The 13,825-nt window shown below is 38.4% G+C and overlaps 1 protein-coding gene across 1 annotated transcript in view; it reads right to left on the bottom strand.

Annotated features, from left to right (window-relative positions):
- LOC111425414 (zwei Ig domain protein zig-8-like) overlaps positions 1 to 13,825 on the bottom strand; it is a 129,752-nt gene that overhangs the window by 88,737 nt on the left and 27,190 nt on the right. The window lies entirely within an intron of this gene.

Raw genomic sequence — 13,825 nt, 5'->3', positions numbered from 1 at the left:
AACTTATATTTGCGTAAATGTATAAGGGTTCTTTGGTTGAGGATGTTTGTCTAAAAGTGATATTTAGTAACCCTCCGGTAAACATGGATGAGATAATGATAATTACATCAATAAACTATCGATCGATATCGTCTGCAGGCTAGCGATATTTTAGAGGAGGTTGTCTAAATATTTGCGCTCGTAATAGGTAAACATATTCCAAATGATGGCATACCAGGTGTAGGGTAAGTTCGGCAGAGTTCGATAACTACAAAACTTGGCCATATTTTCCAGTATGGTTAAGGATAAAAAGATCTCTTTTCCTTATTCATAGACAGAACCCGCATCGGTTTCCCGTTCGGCGAGTTTAAGCGGCTCGATTCCCACTGCCCTTGTATTAACCAAGAACTAACGAGTTCCCGAAACGTTACGAGCGCCAAATTAATTCGTTTAATAACAAAAAACGACCCCGGCAACTCTTAATACGTTGGTTTATTTAGATCGGCGTTTTTACTGGGCTCGAGCTTCGCCGCCGTGTTGCCAACTTCAATTACACGCTAATTGAAGTTTATGTCAATTTAACTTCAGCCTGTTTTAAGGCAATTTACTCACTTCATTTAAGTTTGCACTATGCGCCCATAATTTCATATTACGGGGAATGCTAATGATTGAATTTATTATTTCCCCCCAAAATCGAATGGCAACCTTAACGGAAATTATCTAATAACAGATGAGCCAATCCGGAAACTACATCTCTAATGTAATTAGCTACATAGTTTAATAGATACGATATTAATTTAAAAAAAATGTTACGTACTTTTTTGACATAACCCCTGAGGATGGCTAAAAGCCGAAACTAGTTTGATTACAAACTCAACAAAGAAAATGATTATTTAGTTTTGGGTTGTAGTTAAATGGTAAACAGAGGAGTAGCGGAATAATGTCGTGGTGGAAAAAGAAGAAGGGGGTTTTTCTTAAAGCGTCCATAATCGTATTTTGCGAGATTAAAAGTGCCGTGAAGAGATATTCGTTTAGTCGTGGAACTAGTTAGATTATCCGCATCCCTTTTTGCGTAGCGAAAGGAGCCGTTTAAAGCTGAACGCAGTTTAATATAATTTCGTTGTTTGCAGAAGGAAAAAGCCCGGATAAACTGCAAACACTCTCGGTAGGATGAAACTCGACGTAAAAACTAACTACTTGTCATAGTCGGGTGATTTACGGTAGCATAAAAAAAGGAACGGGACGCGTTTAAATCTGCTATTCCCAGACGTAAGCCGCCTCGCACGAATACAAATTAACACTATTTTCGACGGTTCAGAGAGCGGAGCTCGCGGAAAAATCCCAAAGTCACGATTTCTCGCACCTAATTATTTTAAATTAACCCTCGCCGAGTTGGGGGTGAAATATTTGCTCGGCCCCGGTCGCGGTTCTTACTCCGGAAAACTGAGCCGAGGTGAAATAAAGCTATAAAAGTCCGTCGTAATGAAATTTCGACGATTAGTTTAGAGCCGAATGGCGGAAACGTCCGACTTTAACGGGAATGATTTTATTAATTCCACTGACAGGGGTGGTTTTCATCTAATTTTCTTCGCAGTAAAGCGAATTTTCTTAACGAAATAGCTTAGACCTTAAAATACCCTCACTATCTTTTCCCTTACTTTTCCACTTTGCACGAACAAGCGGGGCATTTGCGGATTTTCTCCGGTAATTCCCTGTACAGTCGGTTTCATCCAGACTTGCATAAATTCGATTCGAACCTGTTCTAGCCATCGAATCCAACACTCTGACTCGATAAAACATTCGTAACAAGAATTTTTACCGCAGCCTATCGTTCCAAAAAGACCACCTCTTTAAAAACGAACACGATAGACGTTAGAGCTCTCCCCTTCAGCTTTAGGTTCGTGTAACATCAGTTTGCTCGGTCAGGCGTGTTCTGCAGAATTAATCCTTCAGATGATGCAATGTTATTGATTTTCCCTCCCACCGGTCCCATTCTCGCCACTTACTGACGAGATTCAATCGGAAACGTCGTCGCTAAAACCGCGAGATGCTTCCTACTCAAAATTGTAATTAGGTACTTACTACTTGAAAACTATCAAAAGACACTAATACATTAAAACCTCCTACAACCACCAGGAGCTGAATAACAAGTAAAGCTAGAACTAACACTAGACCTAGAACTAGAATCATTCGGGTTTAGCCGCACGTCTCTCAAGACGGCTAAACCCGAATGATTCTAGTTCTAGGTCTAGTGTTAGTTCTAGTTTTAGTTCAATAAAAATATACAACATAGTAATATCTTATGTTAACTAACGCTACCTAGCACTGTCACTAGAACTAACCCTAGACCTAGAATTAGAAACATTCGGGTTTAGCCATACGTCTATAGACGGCTAAATCCGAATGATTCTAATTCTAGGTCTAATGTCAGTTTTGGTGCTAGAATTGAAACTAGAACTAACACTAGACCTAGAACTAGAATCATTCGGGTTTAGCCGTCTTGAGAGACGTGCGGCTAAACCCGAATGATTCTAGTTCTAGGTCTAGTGTTAGTTCTAGTTTTAGTTCAATAAAAATATACAACATAGTGATATCTTATGCTAACTAGCGCTAGCTACCACTGCCACTAGAACTAACACAAGACCTAGAACTAGAATCATTCGGGTTTAGCCGCACGTCTCTCAAGACGGCTAAACCCGAATGATTCTAGTTCTAGATCTTAGGTTAGTTCTAGTTTTAGTTCAATAAAAATATACAACGTAGTAATATCTTATGTTAACTACCGCTACCTAGCATTGTCACTAGAACTAACCCTAGACCTAGAATTAGAAACATTCGGGTTTAGCCGTACGTCTATAAAGACGGCTAAACCCGAATGATTCTAATTCTAGATCTAATGTTAGTTTTGGTGCTAGAATTAAAACTAGAACTATCACTAGACCTAGCACTAGAATCATTCGGGTTTAGCCGCACGTCTCTCAAGACGGCGAAACCCGAATGATTCTAGTTCTAGGTCTAGTGTTAGTTCAATAAAAATATACAACATAGTAATATCTTATGCTAACTAACGCTAGCTACCACTGCCACTAGAACTAACACAAGACCTAGAACTAGAATCATTCGGGTTTAGCCGCACGTCTCTCAAGACGGCTAAACCCGAATGATTCTAGTTCTAGATCTTATGTTAATTCTAGTTTTAGTTCAATTAAAATATACAACATAGTAATATCTTATGTTAACTACCGCTACCTAGCATTGTCACTAGAATTAGACCTAGAATTTGACCTAGAATTAGAAACATTCGGGTTTAGCCATACGTCTATAAAGACGGCTAAACCCGAATGATTCTAATTCTAGATCTAATGTTAGTTTTGGTGCTAGAATTAAAACTAGAACTATCACTAGACCTAGCACTAGAATCATTCGGGTTTAGCCGCACGTCTCTTAAGACGGCTAAACCCGAATGATTCTAGTTCTAGATCTTATGTTAGTTATAGTTTTAGTTCAATAAAAATATACAACATAGTAATATCTTATGTTAACTACCGCTACCTAGCATTGTCACTAGAATTAGACCTAGAATTTGAAATAGAATTAGAAACATTCGGGTTTAGCCATACGTCTATAAAGACGGCTAAACCCGAATGATTCTAATTCTAGATGTAATGTTAGTTTTGGTGCTAGAATTAAAACTAGAACTATCACTAGACCTAGCACTAGAATCATTCGGGTTTAGCCGCACGTCTCTCAAGACGGCGAAACCCGAATGATTCTAGTTCTAGGTCTAGTGTTAGTTCTAGTTTTAGTTCAATAAAAATATACAACATAGTAATATTTTATGCTAACTAACGCTAGGTACCACTGCCACTAGAACTAACACAAGACCTAGAACTAGAATCATTCGGGTTTAGCCACACGTCTCTCAAGACGGCTAAACCCGAATGATTCTAGTTCTAGATCTTATGTTAGTTCTAGTTTTAGTTCAATAAAAATATACAACATAGTAATATCTTATGTTAACTACCGCTACCTAGCACTGTCACTAGAACTAACCCTAGACCTAGAATTAGAAACATTCGGGTTTAGCCATACGTCTATAAAGACGGCTAAACCCGAATGATTCTAATTCTAGGTCTAATGTCAGTTTTGGTGCTAGAATTGAAACTAGAACTAACACTAGACCTAGAATCATTCGGGTTTAGCCGCACGTCTCTCAAGACGGCTAAACCCGAATGATTTTAGTTCTAGGTCTAGTGTTAGTTCTAGTTTTAGTTCAATAAAAATATACAATGTAGCGTTATCTAATGCTAACTACCGCTACCTACCACTGTCACAAAAACTAACATTAGACCTAGAACTAGAATCATTCGAGTTTAGCCGTCTTGAGAGACGTGCGGCTAAACCCGAATGATTCTAGTTCTAGGTCTAGTGATAGTTCTAAAAGTAAAACTAGAACTACAAAGTTTCGAGTTTAGACGTGCATCTTTAGACGCAGGGTTATTAAATAAATAACGATGGCGGTGTACAGAACTTTTTTTTTCTTTAATAAATTAAAGTGTAATAAAGGAATATAATACATATGCTAATTAAAAAGAAAATAAAGTGTAGCAGAAAACGTGAAGGTATTATGAATGTAATTTATAGTAATTGCGGCGGTAATTTTTAGTAAAAAAAGGGATTGCCATTTGAATAATAGGTGGTAATTTTTTCGTAACAGTTCCGATGTTAAATTTAAGTGGTCGTAAAAATGTTGTCGGCGCAATTTGTACTCTATCGATAAAATTGTAAAACCGAAGCGGCGTGAAAGTAAAGTTTCGCGAGGAGTTGTAAATCGTGGGTAATGTCGGTATAATAAATATTAGCGCTTTAGTAGGCAGTTTGCCAAGGTGTCGAACTTTGAAATGGCGCCGTTAGTTGCCCTTTAGTATTTTTCTTTTACTATTTGCTATTATTTGAAGACGCTTCCTATAATTACCTACTTGGAATTTAATACGACGCTGTAAGTACATTATCCTTCATGTACATAATCCCACGTAATAACATTTGCAATTTACTAATGCGCGTTACTAACGGCAGCCCCTTAAATGCGTTGAAAGCAGCGCATTCGTATCGAAAGCTCGGTTCTACGCTAAATTCATTCAAAGTCAACATTTAATAATTATTCCCTCGGACCCACAAAGCTACCGGTAATGTAAAACGAAGCTTAACACAAAGCTGGCCTTCATTACAGTTACTTTGACACAATAGCTCGTGTTTACCAAGGGGAAATGATGTCTATTGGAACGAAAGAGGAAGAAGGAGCTTTGTACGCGTATAGGATTTTACACTGTGCGTGAAATATTGATTGTTAGTCACTCCTTACGCCCGTTTTTTTCCTCAACCTCTATAAGTCATCTGTGTATATCGCGAAATGTACAGCGGAATCTTCCCAGGCCCACGAAAATTGAAACCCCCGCGAAATTTATGCATAAAAATACCGTATATAACGGCAATAATCGAACCGATAAAGAATATGCAAATTTATGGTGTATATGCAGTGTTTGTTGGACTTTTGTGCTCTTGAAATATAGCCTCCTCCGTCGCGGACTACTCCTTTATCTATCCGCCTCGCAGGCTCGCGGGCTCGACTTTGTTCAATACGCTCTCTGGAAATGTATTGCAGTATTTGCCCTTAAGGTGGAAGCAGTGGGACTAATGAAATAACGGAACGCGTCACCGCGAGATGAATGGCGAAACACTTCGTCTCGAAAACTGTTACGGATTCCGCCTATTCTCCCGACTTCCGACGCGATATTGGATAGAATACCGACTTTACCAAAACTAGGCGGTGGGTTTACTCATCCAATTTATGTCAACTTCTCTTTCTTCATCTAATTATTACAAATCTCTCTACACGAAGACACAAAAATAGTCAAACTTTTATTATATCTCTAAAACTACAAAAAAAACTAAAAGTAGAACTAACACTAGACCTAGAACTAAAAACATTCTTGTTCTAGTGACAGTATTAGGTAGCGCTAATAAGCACTAAATAGCGCTATATTATACATTGATGTTGATCTAAAACTAGAACTAACACTAGACCTAGAACTAGAATCATTCGGGTTTAGCCGTCTTAAGAGACGTGCGGCTAAACCCGAATGATTCTAGTTCTAGGTCTAGTGACAATGTTAGGTAGCGTTAGTAAGCACTAGATAGCGCTAGATTGTATATTGTTATTGAACTAAAATTAGAACTAACACTAGACATAGAACTAGAATCATTCGGGTTTAGCCGTCTTAAGAGACGGGCGGCTAAACCCGAATGATTCTAGTTCTAGGTCTAGTGTTAGTTCTAGTGACAGTGTTAGGTAGCGCTAGTAAGCACTAGATAGCGCTACATTGCATATTGTTATTGAACTAAAACTAGAACTAACACTAGACATAGAACTAGAATCATTCGGGTTTAGCCGTCTTAAGAGACGTGCGGCTAAACCCGAATGATTCTAGTTCTAGATCTAGTGTCAGTGTTAGGTAGCGCTAGTAAGCACTAGATAGCGCTAGATTGTATATTGTTATTGCATTAAAACTAGAACTAACACTAGACATAGAACTAGAATCATTCGGGTTTAGCCGTCTTAAGAGACGTGCGGCTAAACCCGAATGATTCTAGTTCTAGGTCTAGCGTTAGTTCTAGTGACAGTGTTAGGTAGCGCTAGTAAGCACTAGATAGCGCTAGATTGTATATTGTTATTGAATTAAAACTAGAACTAACACTAGACATAGAACTAGAATCATTCGGGTTTAGCCGTCTTAAGAGACGTGCGGCTAAACCCGAATGATTCTAGTTCTAGGTCTAGTGTTAGTTCTAGTGACAGTGTTAGGTAGCGCTAGTAAGCACTAGATAGCGCTACATTGCATATTGTTATTGAACTAAAACTAGAACTAACACTAGACATAGAACTAGAATCATTCGGGTTTAGCCGCACGTCTCTTAAGACGGCTAAACCCGAATGATTCTAGTTCTAGGTCTAGTGACAGTGTTAAGTAGCGCTAGATTGTATATTGTTATTGAATTAAAACTAGAACTAACACTAGACATAGAACTAGAATCATTCGGGTTTAGCCGTCTTAAGAGACGTGCGGCTAAACCCGAATGATTCTAGTTCTAGGTCTAGCGTTAGTTCTAGTGACAGTGTTAGGTAGCGCTAGTAAGCACTAGATAGCGCTACATTGCATATTGTTATTGAACTAAAACTAGAACTAACACTAGACATAGAACTAGAATCATTCGGGTTTAGCCGTCTTATGAGACGTACGGCTAAACCCGAATGATTCTAGTTTTAGGTCGTGTTAGTTCTAGTGACGGTATTAGGTAGTGCTAGTAAGCACTATATAGCGCTACATTACATATTGTTATTGATCTCCGAATGATTCTAGTTCTAGCTCTAGTGCTAGTTCTACTTTAGTTCAATAACAATATACAATTTAGCGCTATCTAGTGCTTACTAGCGCTACCTACTTCTAGTGACAGTGTTAGGTTATAATAGATAATAATATAGAAATAATAAAAGGTGTAATATATATAAACTTTATCATATAAAGTTGGTAGTAACATTTGAAGAAAAAAATTCATTGATACTTTTATATTTTATACGAAATGAATAGTTTTCGTGACGTTTCGGTTAAAGTTGAAATATTGCAGTTGTAAGAAGAAAGACGGCAAAACGAAAGGGATGAACTTTATGTAAAGTTGCATAATTTGTAAACGTCGCCGGGGTAAAAAAAAATGTACATGATAAAGATCAATGATAACAAAGATCCGGGCGTCATAAAAGTTGAGCAATAAAGGTGTATGCACGCTCCAAGACCGAGGGATATAAATAACGAACTTTGAAACGAAAGTTTTGCTAATGGGAGGGTTTATTGTTGAAGTTTTTTTTTTGTCGCGTCCTTTTTTTCCTTTCATTAGTGGTCGTTCCTAATATACGATTCCGTTTTTGGCAGTTTATGCAATATTCAGCGTACGAGCTCGCCGCGCGATTTTTTTATTCGGTCGCGGAGCTTTGAAATGTGCGAACGGGATACGCCGAACGCAAACCCAAAACTTAATTGTTATGGTAATGCCAGTCGCACGTGGCGCTTCGTATTTTTGCTCTCAAACCCCCTGCTCGTATTTTTTTCTGAAAACCAGCGCAGGGTTCCGATGTTGTAATAAAAAAATCAATATCTTATAGAACGATTAGTGCACCATAAGGGTTTTTGAGCGTTTTGATTGATGTACACGAGATGAATTCGAGCTTTTAAGATTTAGAAGTAAATTTAAATTTTGGTAAATTCCGCGAAACACCGTGGGTCATGGAAAAGGAGCGACGCCCATTTGCATAATGGCCGTCCGGAATTTACATATGTAATTTAATTACCGAACAACCACGTTGCGTTTGCCGGTCGTTTTTGAATAATCGTATGGATATTTATGCTTCGGCCCGGATTAACGCGCGTCGCTTGATTCCGGGACCCAAGCGACCGGATTTTTACGTTGAAATGAAGGAAAAGATGGATCGCCGATCACTAGAGGCGCAGGTGAACGTGGAACCCGATGCTCGTCGGATCAAAGAGATCCGGACGTAACGGCGCGTGTCCGTCGCTGTACGATGGACAAACGACCCGTAGATGTATATGCGAGATATCGTCCCAATCAATACACTCACCCCCCCAACGCCTAATGAACCATACCATACCATTATAAACGTTCGGTGAACGCCACGCCAAGATATCTGCGCGATATCTATTTCCATCCAATAAATATCTCACTCTTTATTGAAAAGATACCGATTATGTCACTTCGCAGCTTACCTTCAATACTAAACTGCATTATCCCAATAACAATGTAATTTGCTCACTGAATTTATAACTAAATTTATCATCAAACGTCAAAACTCATTTGTATAAATTACATAATTTGTATAAACAGTTTTAAACCTATTTAACATACAATTTCATTTATTATAATTATTGAGACGCGACGTCCAGTCTAGATATATCATCACTTATTATTATTATTATTGCTGCGACCTATAAAATCTATTGTAACTTTAGCCCTCGAAAAGTTTACGGTAAATGCAGGTCGTTGATGAACCTTAATTAGGTTTAAGCCTGAGGTCTTACACTTTTATGTCGGTAGGTGTCAGGAGAGTTTTACCGAAAATTTTGTGTCTTAGACGGCCTCTGGCGACGCAATTGCACAGTATATATTCAACTGTTTCTGACTCGTTGTTGCAAAGTTTGATCCTCAGCTTGTCCAATGTGGAAGAGGTGGTATTTTAGGGGCGCATGGCCGGTCAGGTAATTTGAGAGCGTCCTTAGATCCCCTTTGCTGAGGCATAAAACCTCGTCTGTGATCTAAGAACGTAAGAATACCTTTGAGACCTCCTAATTGTTGATTATTTGTTTTAGGTGGCTTTTTTGTAGTCCACAGCCAGGTTGGGGTCCAATGAAGGGCGTGTTCGCTGTCTCTACCATAGGGTAATATCATTGCCCCTAGCGAGTTCTTTCAGGTTGCTGGTACACTCTCTGATCAGTGCGGAGTCACACTGTCTGTGAAAATGTTTATGGATGCACAATTCTGTCCCTTCTGTAGGTTCAAAGCGGTGCAGAAGTTTATAGCAAGAACTTCTACTTGGAAAATTGTTATGTCCGAGCTGAGGGACAGTTTAATGTGGCTATTTGTACCTACTCCGGATCTAACTGTCTTTGAAGCATCGGTGTACCAGGCTAGGGCTCCTCTTTTTAAGTGAGCCCAATCATCCCTGCTTTTAAATATGACCTTATACGGCTGGTTGAAATTGTATTCTGTCGGTACAAGGCCCGTTTTAATTTCAATCAGGTGATTTAAACATGGGTCCTTGAGGATTTCTAGGTGTCTTCTGAGGTTGTCCTGCATCAACTTGAGTGAAGAAACTGTTTTGAGTGATAAGGCATTTGAAGCTGCCTCCTTTTGTATATGTAAATGGAGCGGCGTGAGACCAATGAGGCGTAGGCGACCATAGGTCTGATTATTGCTACATAGGCCCAATGAGCCATTCGTAGTTTGAGACACCAGTTCCTTCCTAGAAGCCTGCGGCAGATCTCCGAGTGAATGAGCCCATTGCTTCTACACCAAGTACTGGTGAGTAGTAGGGCTTTCTGCATTAGTTGAGTTATGATGTACAGGGTGTCCCGTTAAGCGTACGGAGCGGCTGTATCTCAACAACGGTAAGGCCTAGAGGTTTAGGAAAAAAATCCTTATAAGCAAAGTGGGCAAGAGAAATACCTGGAAATTATTTTGAAGTTCGTAATTCGACCGCTAGGGGGCGTAACTGCCATAGAGAAACATAAAATTCCCGCTATCTCAGAAAGTTAGACGATGAGCTATAACTTTGACAACATCATTTAGTAGCTTGAATAATACCGCATCGCTTTTGTTTTGCGATATTTCTCATATCTGTCATAATAAGGGAGGGGGAGGCCAATGCGTTTTCAAATGTTTACATTTTAATATCTCCTGGACCATTCAACCGATTTGAATATTTTGGTCTTGTTTGAAAGAGCATTTCATGTTCTTTTAAAAAATATTTTCAGTAAGACCGCTTGGTTTAAAACAAATAAGCTAGAGGTCGTTATCTGCAGCGGTTACATATTTTTGTGATTTTTAAAAAAAAGTTAAATGGAACGGTACTATTTACTTCACAGACCATTAATCACCATAAAATTTGCTAAATATTAGTGAAAACCGCATCTCGATATCTCCATTCATTCTCGAATTATAAAAGAAAATGTTAAAAATCCGTATATCTTAATCGGATCAAGTTACCTTAGGAAACAAATAAGAGAGAACAAAAATTTTATTATCTAGAATCTTCCTTCACACTTTATCCAAGCTGCTTCAAAACTACTTTTCAGGCGTGTTGAAAAGCCATCGGATCAATGAAACATCAACAATGATAATAAAACAAAATAAACCAAAACACTTAGAATAATTTAAATTTTTGGCAAAAATAACTCATTAATGTGCGAAATGCCTTCCATAAACCTCGATGCATTTATTTAATCTAGTTTCGATGAAAAAAAAGCGCTGCTTAAGTCTCGGCCCTGGACACGTTTCTACTGGTATTTAGTGTTTAATCATGTTTTTCCTGGTTATTGGTTTTTCTTGAAAAGTCAGGTCGTTTAGTCTATACAATAGATAAAGGGGTGAAAGCAATGTGGGTTTTGCTCGAACTAAGAATGCATATTATGCAAGTTTACATCAGCTTGTGGACAGATGCTTCATGCATCCATAGCATTTGTGATAAAAGGTTTGGATTTGCCCAAATCATAGTTAAAAGTCAATGGTATAGTCTGTTATCATAATCGGTATCAGTTAAGGCCTGATGTAAAACAACGTGGTGGAGATATTATTCTCTTGAGAAATCTTGTGGACAACTGTTTTCGGAGTTCCCAGATTATGTGGGATCACATTGCACACCAATGTGATTTACGAATTCATAGAGATTTCTGAATGGGCTACACGTTGTCAGTTTTCCGTAATCGCTAAGTCAATCTTAAAAACACTTCTAGAGAAAAATGTCTTTCTTTGTCGTAATTGCATTGCACATTTTTGCCATGTAGTTGCATCGTATTCAAAACATTGAAAATAAATCATCATATGCTCTATCATACGCTTCTGCGTTAGTAAATGACATGTTTACAGTTACCATGGTTATGTGATTTGTTTTTGTCGATGAGGTAACTGGATCCGATTGATGGCACTCGAGTTTTTAACATTTTCTTCTATAATTCGAGAACGGGTGGCCATATCGAGATGCGGTTTTCACTAAAATTTAGCAAATTTTAAGGTGACTAAGGGTCCGTGAAGTAAATAGTATCGTTCCATTTAACTTTTCTTCAAAAATCACAAAAATATGTAACCGCTGCAGATAACGACCTCTAGCTTATTTGTTTGAAACCAAGCGGTCTTACTGAAAATATCTTTTAAAAGAGCATGAAATGCTCTTTCAAACAAGACCAAAAATATTCAAATCAGTTGAATGGTCCAGGAGATATTAAAATGTAAACATTTGAAAACGCATTGGCCCACCTTTCCCTTATTATGACAAATATGAGAAATATCGCAAAACAAAAGCGATGCGGTATTATCCAAGCTATTAAATGATGTTGTCAAAGTTATAGCTCATCGTCTAACTTTCTGAGATAGCGGAAACTTTATGTTTCTCAATGGCAAATACGCCCCCTAGCGGTCGAATTACGAACTTCAAAATAATTTCCAGCTATTTCCCTTGGTCACTTTGCTTATAAGGACTTTTTTCCCAAACCTCTAGGCCTTAACGTTCTAAAGATACAGCCGCTCCGTACGCTTAACGGGACACCCTGTATATCTTTTACGTTTAGAGCCTTTTCTATGGATTCATAGGAGGTGTTATCAAACGCACCCTCTATGTCTATGAAAGCACTCTTTGGTTGCAATTGCCTCCTCTAAAGTACTAGTCAAACCATGGAGAGCAGTAATTGTTGATTTTGCTTTCTGGTAAGTATGTTGGCTAGGGTGGAGTGGATTAGTGACAAGCACTCGATTCCTAAGGTATTGATCGATTACATTTTCCATCCCTTTGAGGAGAAATGAAGTTAGGCTAATTAGTCTGTATGCCTTGGGGTCGGTGTTTGAACCCCTACCACCTTTAGGTATGAAGAATACCTTTACTTTCCTCCATAGTGTGGGTATATAGCTAAGACGAGCATGTATATCATTGATTTAGATAAACTTTTTTTTTGTAATAAGCCAACTGTTAAATTGTATAATCAGTGGATATTTTGAGTTTACGAATGGGCTGAACAGATAGAGAATAACTACCACTATAAATCGTTTTTAACGACAGGTTTATTTTTGAAATTTAGTTTATTGCCGGGCAGCGGGTTTTTTCTTGTTTTCGTTTAACATAGCTTTTCGGTAGCCGGTGAGGGAGGGTGGGGGTGGTGTGAGAGAGAGAAATAAGGTTCACCAAGCTGTCGCCTTTTAAAATAAATGAATTCGGAGTGTTTAGAAGTTATTGCCGCGATGTAATATGACGATTACTGTCAGATGTGGAGAGCAGCTTTGTTCTCTTTAATAGTGATGGATTATCCGGGGACTCGAGAGGACGTCCTCTCGGCCGAAAGAGGAAAAACCCGTCATCAGGTTCTGACTGTTTACAATTCCGGGGAGTCTTCTCTCCGGGTGCAATCTTACGTCCAAATACTATGGCCGGCACTCCGCTTCCTCAATTAACGACAGCTGAAAGTAAAGCCCGATTCTTATATTTACAAAGCTTCCCGCGTGTCGAACCATCTACCCTTCGAAATGCAACCCCGTCGCGCGCGCCCCCTTTGTTTTCACGTCCTCTCTAATGAGAAGGAGCTTCTGTAAATGTATATTCTTTCATGTTTAGTTACCAGATCGTTCTGTGTCATTTAAATACTGCACAAAAGGACCCGTTCCGAAGCCTCGTACTTTTAATTAAACCCTGAGTTTTTTCATTTTTTTCACAAATCCTTCTTTACCTACTTTGTGAGAGTAAAAATTTCCATTATATTAAGCGTATAGGAGAGAATTAAATTAAAGGGCTTGTCAACTCGATCCAACAATATTAATTTTTTTACTATTTTATCATATTTGTATCAATCATTTAAAATTTTCTTTTTTGTTGTCAAATAAACTCGTATTTTTTAATTAAAAAAGACAAAGTCTTCTCTTTAGCGAACAAAAAATTTTTTGTTAGAAAGGCTCTGAATTAAAGGTAAAAGTATTGAAAAACAATTAGAGTCCGCTCCGGTATCAACCCTTTTCGCGTACC

Source organism: Onthophagus taurus, chromosome 8 (assembly GCF_036711975.1).
Source record: "Onthophagus taurus isolate NC chromosome 8, IU_Otau_3.0, whole genome shotgun sequence".
In the NCBI taxonomy this organism is placed as follows: Eukaryota; Metazoa; Arthropoda; class Insecta; order Coleoptera; family Scarabaeidae; genus Onthophagus; species Onthophagus taurus.
The sequence above is the reverse complement of the archived record's forward strand: the minus strand, read 5'-3'. Positions and strand labels throughout refer to the sequence as shown.